Here is a 12,850-nt window from a genome sequence, read left to right as displayed (position 1 = left end):
TTGCCTTCATTTCTCTTGGGCTAGAATTCTGTAATTCTTCCAACTCTCAGGGCCTTGTTACACCTCATGCTATAAACCAAACAATTGTTAATCCATTTAGTATTGTTTGGCTTAGTGGAGCAGTCCCTGATAGGACTGCGCCTGTCCTTCACATGCACCAGTGTGACCTGCCCACTAGAGGCTTGGTGAGCAGAGGGAGGACTCGGGGCCTATGTAAAATGTTTTGCAAACCAAGTCAGTGCTGTCACCCACCAAGTCTTCACGTCTGGTGTGGTTTTTTTAGTCTGTTGTATTTATTGGCATTGGTTGCAATGCCAGCAAATACAGTAGGGGCAGGACTGGCTCACAGGTCCTACCAGGCAGAGCAAGTGCCACAGCCCTAGAGCTCTTGGTGGCTGTGGTACCCCCTGCTGGTTCACTGCCTGAGCTCCTAGGGGCCTAATCCTATTTTTTTTTCTGGAGTCTACCCCACTGCCATCGCTATCAGCTAGGCTGCCGGCCAGCCAGGCACTGCCAGATCTCCAAGCAGATCGATACTTTTTTTTTCTCCAGGGCTCCACACCCTCTGTACTGTCAGAAAAGGGAGTAGCAAGCCAGTACAGAAGGCAGCAGGAGGCACCGTAGCCACTGGGCACTCTTGGGCTGCGTCGCTCACTCTGCCCAATGTCCCCGGGAGGCAAGGTGCTATGTCCAGTCCTGCTGTGTCCTGGCATCCCCGCTTGCCCTGAGTCAGGAGGAGGCACTGAATCCTGTGATGCTGGAGGACTTCACCATGGGCAGAATAGCTGTTGGGAGTGGCCACACCTTAATGGAATAGGAGCAAAATTAAGTGGATTAGAGATAATCCTCCCTTGGATTGGCATAACTTTCAGATGAATAATGAGTTCTTTAAGACACTTAATGGTGTTAACATGCAGCCAATCCAGGGTTTAAGAGCTCCAGAAGCTGCCTAAACATACTATGTAACAAGGCCCTAAAACCAGATCCTGGACTACAGTGCCCTGAGGATCAACTTCTCTTACATCAACAGGCCTGATGGCTTAGCATTTTGTTGTCTTCTTTTCAGGAGCTTGTGACTGGTGGATTACAGTAGCACACAAAGTTTTATCAAACCAAAGTGATAATTAATTTTAACACATTATGAGAGAGAGAGGATTTTTGAAATGACAGAGGGTCTACACACACACTTATCCCAGAGTCTAACTGTCCTCTGGAGGGGGACCCTCATAGATTTAGACTCCCCTGTGCTTGGACACAGCGGGCTCTAAATTCTCAGTATTCAAAAATGCATTTTCTCTTTTAACCTTCCTGGACCCTTTTCTCCCACCTCACAGGGACTGAGTCTACCCTGAGGAATCCTGTCTAGCAACCCCAACCGGAGCTGAACCAGGGCATCAAAGTGAATGGCTCTTGCATTGTGTTTCAGCTGTTTGATAACAAGTGTATACCTGGACTTACCTCCCTTTTCTGTGGTGCATTTCTTGATAAGCCTGCTGATAAATTAACTCACTATTGCCCTACAGTTGACAGTGTAATAACTTGGTAAAGATACAGTACTCCTAAATCTGTATGCCACACCAACAAATGTATTTATAGTGAAGCTGAGTATTCTGTGAAATCATTTCATCATTATCAGTTGCTTACAGAGACATTCATCAGGAGAGATGGGACAATTTGGAAGGGTTTGCATGAGATCATCTAAACTGTCTTACACTGCGCAAAAGTTGGGAAATGGAATCTTTCTTTGTAAGTATATATCTGCTTAAGAACAACATTGGTTTATATAATAGGTCTCAATCATGAAAGTGGTATAAAAGGCAGTGTGTAATAGTAAAAAAAAAAAGTAAAGTACACTTTAATATTTCTTACCTCATTGCTTACTGAGGCAAGTCCATTAAAGGCTTCAGCGCTAAGAGCCAGGCAGTTATATGCTCCATTACCAAAAGTATTACAAAACAGTCCACATGAAAAAAGTTCTTATAAATTTCTTTTGTGAAATGTATTGTTTCAATAGCCTTCTAATATTCAGCAGTCTTTCAGCAGCCTAAAGAAATAGTCTTATTTTTGTAGCCAGGCTCCATTTCATTCTAATAAACTTAAATAACTTTTTAAATATGAGCATTATGTGTATGTGGTGTATGTGAACAGCTTAAATGTAAGTCTAAGAGCTAGACAAGTCTGGGATTTTCTTATTCATGTAAAATCACTGAAGGGCTGATAAGTTTTAATCTAAGTATCAGGAGAACTGAGTCACTGAAAGAATCTGTGCTTGGTTACACCAGGCCAGTAAAAGCCAAGATGGCAGACATTGGGAGTCTGTTTCAAAGTTATTTTTAGAAGACCTGGAAAAAGACAGAGAAATCTTAAGTCAAGAATAGCTGTTAATGTCTGCAAGTGATTACCCTTTCTCAACAATTTGGATCCTAATTCATTTTCCTCTGCTTTGAACTTTAGGTTCCTGTTGCTTTTAAATTGAAGACTTGTCTTCTCTAGATAATAAATCACAGACTTAATAAGTAGATATTTTCTCTCCTCAGAAGAGAAAATTAAAGGAACCAGTTTGTTCTCTTTAAGGATTTGTTAATCTTACCCATTTTAAATAACTTGTCTTTATTGATTTGACTTCAAATATTGATTTATAAAAGTTAAAATATTTAAAAATGAATAAATAAATGATCTCCCAGAAGTCTATGTGGAATCTGTAGGTTCAGGAGAAAGTAGCTGACAAGATGTTCAGCTTTTGCAAACTAAAGCTGGAGTATTGCCAGTAAATCTGACATGCCATGAAATATTGGTAAATAAGCACTTATGTTAAAAGTAGCCAAGCTTTACAAGATCTCCACTGAAAGTACTGTCAATTTTTTGTGTGAAATAATTTGCTGTTGCTGTCAAATACATCAGCGCAGCTGCACATACTCTGCATACAAATCACTCATAGTCTTATGCATATTCAAAGGCTTCATTGAAACAAAAATTGACAGCAAAAGCTGAATAAAAGATCTGATCATAAATAGACTGTATTACATGCATGCTGAGATTGTCATGGAACTTGTTTGGAAATAAGTGTGGATTGGACTTAGGGTAGGCCACAAAATACCACCATTTAATGAACCTGTGACCTTAAAATGGATCCTGGCTTCCTAGAAGTGTTGCTTGATTGCATGGGCAGTGGAAGGCCAGGGCTAACGGGGCATACCCCCACAAATGCATGCAGCCTGGGCACGGGCCCAGGGGTGGGGAGGGGGTGCACAGACACAGATGAGCAGCCAGAGCCTGCAGGTGGCTGGGAACTCAGCCTGGCCTGGCCCTGTGTGAAGCAGCACCCAGAAGGTAAATGTGTGGACGGGAAGGGGCAAGTGGAGGGAAGGGGCTTGGTGGGGGGGCAGATGGAGGCCTCTGTGGCGGGTGGTGAATAGAGCCCTGGGGTGGGTTGTGGGGTGCTTGAAGCCTGGGAAGCTCATCCAGGGAGGCGTTGGGGGGGGGGACTCCCATTGCCACATGCACCCCCGCAGCAGGCACAGGAGGCACGTGCCCCCCGCATCTGTGTGTGTAGTAGAGCTGGCTGGCGCTGCGCGCTGCACTCCACAACACACTGCCGGTGCCCTGGGATCCGTGCAACACCATGTGCCTCCTGCACGCTGACTGCACCACCTGCCTGGTGGTGGGAGGCATGTGGCATTGTACTGTCCCAGGGCACCGGCAATGGGGTGCAGAGTGTAGCCCACAGTGGCAGCTGCTTCTGCCCTGCACGCACACCCAGGGGGCATGGGCCCCCTGTGCTTGCCCAAGTGGTGCATGCAGTGGCTGAAGCCCCCCCACACCTCTGGACAAGCCACCCAAGCTCTGAGCATCCCATGACCCACCCTGGCCCCGAGGCCCCATTCACCCCAGCCCCTACCCCTGCCTCTGCGCCACTCCCTCCCTCCATGTGGAGGCCTTGATCTGCCCCCACCCCCCGCTTCCCCAAGACAGACCTACCTGCTGGGGTGGGGGGGGTATGTGCAAGCACAAGCATGCACTCAGCCCACCCCAATCATATTTTCTTCCTCTGCCTATGCTTGATTGTAGAAAATAGAAGGCTGCTTATAAATATAAACAAGAGAACAAATGAACAGCACTTTACGTTCAGCTCGGTGCAGCCCTGCACCAAGTGCAGCACATGCCCAGAAGAGGCATCATGTTAGTTTGACCTGGCTCACCCAACATCTATGTAGATCAGGCACTTCAGCAGGACTGTTTGGCACTTCTATCTAATAGTTGATTGAAACAGCTATTAGATAAAAGTGCCAAAAATTCTCACCAAAGTGTTTGATTTATACCGATGCTAGGGACCCAGGTCAACCTAATGCGCTTCCTTCTTTGGTAAAGCATATTTTTGGGGGTTTTTTTTCACATCTGTCAGTGGCCAAAATGTGTAAGATGATGATAAAGCTACTATGAGATCTGGATTGTTCAAAAACTCCTTATTGTAGTTTATTCAGTATAACTGACAGTTGGATATATATATCATATAGTATTTGCCATGCTTGAATGCACATGAGTAGCATCATGCTAGCTGACCTGATGTAAACATAATTTGTCCTGGCCTACAATGGACATAAGTAACTCGGTTCTTCACATACATGGTACACCATGGAGGCAGAAGAAATGACATTATTGGGGAATGCAGCTATGAGAAGGATGTAACTTATTAGAAGTTAAAGTAGGCCTTTCCTCCCTTTAATTAAAAAAGTCACATGTCTGCAGGGACAAAAGAAAAATAAAGACAACATTTTGACTTTTACAAAAAAATTTCAAGCTCTTACTATATTCTGTGAGAATATATACTAGATTAGTTCTTAGACGTTTCAAATTTTTTTCTTGTAAAAATATTCTCACCCTCAGTTTTTATTAAGTTTTTGCTATTTAGCTAATACAGTTGTCTCTTGCTGTATGTGGGTTCTCTATGTGAGAATTTGTTCTTATGCGATGACCCTTTTTACATCAAAAAATCATTATACGCAAGGTAATGATGCAATCATTGTGGTGGAACCCTTAGTCAGCTGCTTTGTGCAGCGCATTGTGGGAGTGACACACATAAGAATATAGGCTCCTGTGTGGATCTGTGCTCCTCAGTCATTGTCTGCGACATGTATTTCTGTAGTTGCTGTCCCCATTATGATAGTGCCCTGTGCTTGTGTGTACTGCCTGTTGTTGGTGCGTGCTAACATTGTCTTCTAAAAGTGGTAGAAATGGGTCTGGGGGTCAGTACAGTTAAGGACTTGGAATGTATCCCTATTTGTTACATTGCAAAGTGGGTTCCCTTTATGCAAATTCAAGTTATGCACCATTTTCCAGGAATGCATGTAGAGCATAAAGTGAGGGAAACCTGTAATAGCTATTAAGTTTTATTTATTTTGTACTTGTCATGAAATCTTGCAATGGGTTATGCCAATGACATTCTTTTCATTGGTATTAATGAGTCAGAATTATTATAATTTAACCAATTAACTTAAATTCTCATAGGTCATCTTTGCATGCACACTGTAAGACACAGATTCTTTATGCTATCTCCTAATGTACTCATTCTATAAATAGCCATTACACTTACATTCATTAAGTTACCCCAGTATTAAATCAAATAACTTGTGTTCAGCTATATCACATCTTTCAGAAAGGCCTTCAGCCTTGATGTGATAACATCAAGAGGTAGAAAATCTTCCACTTCCCTTGATAGTTCCTCACTGTGTTCCAATGATTAAGCAGCCTCGCTGTTAAAAACGTATGTTTTATTTGTGATTTGAATTTGTACAGCTTCAGCTTCCAGCTATTGGTTCTTGCTGTGCCTTTATCTAATAGAATAATATGTCCCCTAGCACTCTGTACTTTCTTTTATGAATATACTTTGATAACTTTCAATCTTCTTTTAGATAAACTAAGCATATTGCTTTAAGTGTATCGCTGTAATTCACTTTTCAAGCACTCAATGTATGCAACTCTTTCCTATGCCCAAATTTTCAACCTTTTTATTATTATTATTATTATTATTATTTTGGATGTCAGAACTGCAATCGGTATTCCAGGATCGGTCTTAATAACACAGTATGCACAAGCAAATTCATCTTTCTATTCATGCTTGTTACTGCCCTGCATTAAAATCCAGAAATCATGTTATCTCTTTTTGCCAGAATTTATTAACATCAATAGGCCACAAATCTCCTCAACCAACTCTTTTAGTTTTGGGCACAAATTAACTAGACCTGGGAATTTTAAAATGGTTTTCTTAGTAAAGGTCATTTAAAATTCTTCTTAGTTTCCACTGGATGGGAAAGTTATACATCATGCTGTTTTCTTACAAATTCAGACAGAAATATTTTTGAATATTTTCAATGAACATTTCTGCCTTTTTTGTTTCCTTATGAACAAACTTACTATCTCAATCTAGTAACAGGATTATACCTTTGCTACTCTTGTGTTTCTTCCTAGTAGAAATGAAAGTCTCTTATTGTTCTTCACTCTGTCAGTCATCATTTTTTTCCTGCTGTCTTTAGCTTCCAATAACAGTTTTCTGTCATTCATTACTTCTGATTTATGCTGAACGCTATTTCCCCTATTGCCTTTTTTCTTTTAATATCTGCTTTCATTTTACCACTAAACCAGGATAAGCTGATAACTATTTGTCGTTGTCCTTAACTGTAGAACAAGTCTTCCTGGACAGGTAAGACAAAGAACTCCCAGGTTTCAAAGGATTTTTCTCATTGTCATGCTCACTTGGTTCAGAGTTTCTGAGTTCTAGAAATTAGTTTTTTGAAGCACCATATGGTTGGGACTAGTTGGGACTATCCTTTGTTTGCTCATATTGAAGGTAATCAGATCATGACTGCTGGCAGTGGCAATGTGTAGGAGGTGCACAGGGGTGACAACCAGCGTCCCCAGGCAGGGGGGCAGGTGAGAGCACTGGGACCCCCCTGAGAGCACTGGCCAGGGAGTGGGGGCACCAGGAGAAGTGATCCACATGGTCCCCCTGCGGGTTCCCCTGCGACTGATTGTGCCCACCCAGAAGTGCCAGTGGCGTGCCTGGAAGTGCCAGTGGCACACCGCTGCCACTTCTGGGTCAGCATGACCAGTCACAGGGGATCCCCCCCACTAGGTTGGTGTGATTGGATGCGGGGGGAGCCCCTGCCCAGTCACTGACTGGCCGCTGTGGGGGCAAGTGCCCATGACTGCTGGTCTGTAGATAATCACCACAAATTCCAGTCCAGATTTGTCTTTATCTATCAACATGAGGCTCAAAATAGAATTACTTTGTGTTGGGTGCAATATCTTTTGCGTGGAAAAACACACATTTCACTACTGACTTCAGTAATCCTCCAGCATGCACCTTTAGTCTGAAGTCACTGGATAACAACCTTTTTTTAAGTGCTGCCAGTCTACATGGCCATGGGTATCTCACTAACAAATTAAAAGTCCTTTGGCACATTTGACCTCAACATTCCCTTTAAAAAGTCTGTTTTAAAAATCCAAGTGGAGATGCCACAATATGTGGACACAGGAGGCTAAAACATCTATAAGAAGTGCCCGGACCCTTATTTTAACAAACAGAAACAATTTTCCTTTTGGCAATATCTCTGTTGGTGGCATGTGGTCTGGAAGAACAATACCCTTTGAGATTGATGTGTTTTTCCATCTGTCAGTTGGCAACATTTTCCATATCAAGGATTTTAGTTCATAGACCATGAATAATGTTTTTTTATGTTGCAATTTCCCTATGGTTTATCTTTTGTGCCCATCTAGTTAAACAAGAATTCAGTGAGCATTAAAAATTTCAAGTGCAAGAAATACAATTTATAGTCATGGAATCTAAGATCTTTTAAAATATATGTTTTTGTTAAGATTCTGGGCTCACTTCTGCTATTTTTACTGGGGCAACGTTCCCATTGATATACTCGAGTGACAGGACTCTGTCATTGTATCTAGAAATTATGAGGGAAACTGCTTTTTCTCTTAAATGTAATAAATAACGCCTTACTTTATGCAATAGAATTACTTGTGGAATAAAGGGTAAAATGAATAAGGCTACAAGAATCTGGCACATTATCTTTAAAGCCTCAGATAGTTTGAGAACACAGGTTTTGTCAGAGTGACAATTAATTAACCAATATCATGTGTTCCCTGTCTAGTGAAAGACAGGGAACCTATACACTCTAGCTTGTTTTATACCTACAGGGTGCATCCAGATGAGCACAGACGTGCGGTATGTGGCACTACAGATCTGTCTGTGGTGCCACACACTGTACATTCAGGCATTTCCCACACTGCTACTTCACTGTATGGAGTGGTTTTTTTTCACCCTGGGAAATCCTGTGGTTAAAAAAACCCAGGCCAAAAAACAGTGGGGTCAGTGCATGTGGCGGCATCATGCACCACCCAAAACCAGAACCTGGCTGGCTGGAGCCACACTCTGGCTGCCAAACAGGCTTTCTGCCATGGTTGCTATCCCAAGAGGCCCCCAGGACCCTGGGTAAGGCTGCTGAAGCCAGCACCCCCCTGGGGTAACCTGCCACATGGCAGAGTGCATGTGGCATGGGCATTCCCCAGGGACTAGTAGCAGTGGCACAAGGTGTACCACTGCTACTTGTCCCCAGGGAAACAAACAACTGCTCTCAACTGGACACACCCATAGAGCATTTATTCACATTTTCTTTTGTGCTGCAATGCCCTGGAGATCCAGTGCGTCAGAACAGACTCAATTAATCGAGTCTACTGCACACAAGCTGACACACCTGGTGCTGCATTGCTTGCATTTGTATAAGTGGCAAAATGCACATCCGTGCTTGGAAAATGGTGTCCATGCACTTTTGAACTAAACCACCTTCAGTGTGTTTTAGTTCAAAAGTTCACCACCTCCATTTTCTCAGTGCTGATGCACATTTTGCCATTTATACAAATGCACGCAATGCAGCTTCAGGTGCTTTCAAAAGCGCTCAGTGCCGCACTGCACACACATCTAAAAATGCCCATAGAGTCCAACTTGTTCCTAGTGTGACAAATATCTACACTTTTCTAGTTATGCTGTTGTTTGTCCTATCTCTTTGGAGAAGTGTGAAGAAAAGTCCTCAGGAGCGGTGTATTCTTAGCAGAGAAAGAAAGGATCACCTCCTTCTTCACTGTCCAGTGACACGAGAAAAATGGTGAAAGGAGTGGTTAGTGAGATGGACAAATTCAATTTTCTTTTGCAAAATGGAGAGTTTTCATGAAAAATTAATTGAGAAACTGACAGCAAGTATCAAGGCATTTCAACTGCAAGCTTAAGAAATGTCATGAAGAAGATTTAGACCAGTGTAGTCAGAAACCAATACAATTATTACTTTTCTGCTGTAGTGATGAAATAATCTGCTGTTGCTGTCAGACCCATCTGCTTGCTTCTTGGACACAAATGAGCTTCACATGTATTCAGAGACAGCGCTGAAATAAAATTGGCAGTGGAATAGGATCAAATTGACAGCAGGAATAAGGTTAGGATATTTACAGAATCTTCTAATAGTTTTAATGTGCCTATCTCAACATTACCATTTACGTTGACTGAATTGGGAAATGTAATTAAATGTCTTACAAATACACCTTCTGTGACAGTTAATAATTAAATTAGAATTGGTTTGTAGCTGGGTCAACCACTGAAGCTAGAAACATAAAAGTAAACAAAAGTTAAGAATATTATCCAGCCCTAAATTGATTGACAACCAAAAATGCCAGACTGCTAGAGGCACCAGGATTATGATATAGTAGGTGACAGCAGCCTATTCTTTCCATGCACATGGTTACCAGCTCAATGTCTGCTGCAAAGTCACTTGTCTTCAACAGCTTACGTGACTAAAATCTGCTACACAGCAATTGGAACTCAGATAACTTTAATGTGTCCAGATTGGAGGGCTCAATCCTGACATCACAGAAGAAATGAATATGGTGTTTGGAAGTTTTTAGACTAACTGTTTTTGGGCAACATTCAAATTTGAGGACACTTCCCTCTTCTCTTCCCTCTTGTAATGATGGTTAAAACAATAAAATGCACCCTACAAAGTCCTGGTCAACATGGTAAGCTGTGAGCACAGGCTAGGTCATGAGGGTTAAGGTGCTTTCCAATGGCATGAGAGCAAGCATGGGAGCAGGGGAATTGATTTTTTGTAGCTGTGAGCATGGAAGAAGCTGGAAGTGAGCAGGAATTGAGGAAAAAGCAAGAAAAATAGGTGATCATGACTCTGGGAAGAAGCCAAGAGTGAGAGCAGCTCTTGGAAATAGGCAGCATACACTGAAAAAGCAGACTTGGGTTTCTGAAAAGGAGCCTGGTTTAGTATACATCCCTGGTAAGTAAACAGGCCTGAAGAAGTTTCTGACTCCCCCGTCAAGTTTTACTCCTAATGGAGACAGGGGTATAGATTGTAGCTGTGTTGGTCTAAGGACATAGGCAGACAAGGTTCTTTGGGTGAATGTGATATCTTTTATTAGACCAAATTAAATAGTTGGAAAAAAAATTAAGCAAGCTTTCAGGTTTAAAAACCCTTCATCAGGCTGAGGAAGTTTCTGTAGTTGGTGTGTGCTCTTCCTGGGTGAAATGAAAAGTAAAGAAGCCAGAGGCTGGTCTGGTCTGCATGTAAGATAGGCAGTCAGTGAAGATGTAAATTGAGGATTCAGTGGGTGAGAGACAGGCTGGGTGGTGGGGAGAAAGGGGTTGAATAGTAGAGAGGTACCTGGGAAGTCAGATGTCAGGCAGGTTATAATGTGTCATAAATCCAATGTCTATATTTAGTCCATGATTTTTAGTATCCAGGAGGTTGATGAAGTGAAGTTCATAGGCTCGTCTCTGGGAAGTGTTTTGTAAATTTCCTTTGAGGATTAGAACTGAGAGATTGGAGAGAGAGTGGTTTTCTTGTGAGAAATGTGCCCCCACCAGTAACTGGGTATTCCTGTCTTTGATGGATTTCGGGTGTGCGTTCATTCTGGTGCGCAGTTGCTATTTGGTCTCGCCTACATATTTTCCATCAGGGCATTTGGTGCATTGGATGAGATATATTACATTTCTGGAGGTGCAGCTGTAAGATCCTGGGATGCTGATGGCTCTGTTGTGGGGTGTAGTTATTGTGGGAGTGGTGGAGATGTGTTGGCAGGTTTTGCATTTCTTGTCATGGCATGGTCTGGATCCATTCAGTGTGTTCTGGGCCTAAGACTCCTAATGGAGAGAACCTTTAAGACTCTGAATATTGGCTAACTGCTTGGACCTAATGGGAAACAGCACTAATAAGGGCCAATTATTCCTCCATGATCCCGAAGGGTCAAATCATGTTGTTAGTCATCTTGGGTTTTGACCCAAGGGTCCTGGGTCTCCCCTAGAGCTTAGTTATGGGATTCAATACTCACCTATGTTAAACTGAAATGGCCCCTTGGGCTGTGTACAGACATTTGGGGAGGTTAAGGGGAAGTTATATCAAGTTAAAAATTGCCATCCAATCTAAGGCATGTCAGGATGGAGGAGACTAGCAGGGGGTGGGGAAGGAGGGAATGGGGGGGTGGAAATCAGGCTCTGTAGGGAGATTAGGGGGTCTATGGGAGGATTGGGGCAGGTGGGGTCTGTGATGGAGATCAAGGTGGGGGGGGAGTGGAGCCTGTGGGGGGATCAGTGGAATCAGGGGGGCAGACAGGGTGGGTTCATTTGGTGGGAATGGGGTGGGGGGCACTAGCAGGGTCTGCAAGGAGGAACATAGAGTCATGCAGAGTTGGGGGGAAGGATTGCTGCTGGCAGCATCAGGGGATCATGAGGTCAGCAGTGGAGCTTGGGGGGGTGGGGAGGCTATTTTTACACCCCTGACCTCCTCCCAAGCCCCAGACAAACCACTCCTGCCAGTAAACCTACCCTCCATCCTGCCCCGACTCCCTACTGGGACTTACCTCCTTGGCTCCCAAAATAAGCAAACACTGATAAAACTAGTACAGGGAGTGTCTTGTGGGATGGGGGTTTGGTGGGCTCAGGAGTTGGGGTTGGGGCTGGCTGCTCAGTGCAGGGGTTCTCTGTCAGGGGGGTGAGGGGTAGGGGGGCCCTAAAAATAGCCTGATGCCAGGGGGCAGGTAGGAAAGCTGGAGCTGGGGCAAGTGGCTGGATTTTTCTAGCCCTGGGTTTGTGCTGGGAACTGTACAGAAATTTGAGACAGATAAGTCTAAAAATGGCCAACCTAATCTAAATTAGACTACCTCAGAGGTAGGATTAACTTAGATCAGGTCGGCCATTTTTAGACACATCTAACTTTTCTGGAACCTCTGTACAGTTTGCACTTAGAACAACCTAACCAGGGATCTAAGTGTAGGGTCCGCATCTGAGAAAAATAAGTTAGATTGGGTGGCCATTTTTAACACAATCTAACCTCTCCCTAACCTCCCTGGACATCTGTATGCACCCTTAGAGTTCAGTCAGGCAAAGTGTGGGAGATAAACATTGTGTGCATTTGGGGGAAATAGTGTAGAAGCTTCAGCTTTCTAGGAAGGAAAGTAAGTGAAATTGAAAAATATTTCCTGTTAAAATTTAGTCAAAATTTCCCCTTCATCTTGTGTGTGTTCACTTATCTCTCATCTCATCCATCCTGCACTCCAGGGATGGCTGGACTGGTGCTGTGGGGTGATCCAGAAAGTGTTTGGAAAGTGGCTCTTGGGCTGCAAAATACCATTATTGGATAACTTCTATTTAATTTTAATACAGTTCTATTGAGTCAATTAATTTCCCATTCAATTCTTCCTGTAGCTAACAAACTTTGAGAGGACTGTGGCTGAAATAAAGTTCTTTATTGAATCTTTATCATGTCATTTGTTTTGTATTATGATCCTGGCC

This window comes from Alligator mississippiensis, chromosome 7 (assembly GCF_030867095.1).
Source record: "Alligator mississippiensis isolate rAllMis1 chromosome 7, rAllMis1, whole genome shotgun sequence".
In the NCBI taxonomy this organism is placed as follows: Eukaryota; Metazoa; Chordata; order Crocodylia; family Alligatoridae; genus Alligator; species Alligator mississippiensis.
The sequence above is the reverse complement of the archived record's forward strand: the minus strand, read 5'-3'. Positions refer to the sequence as shown.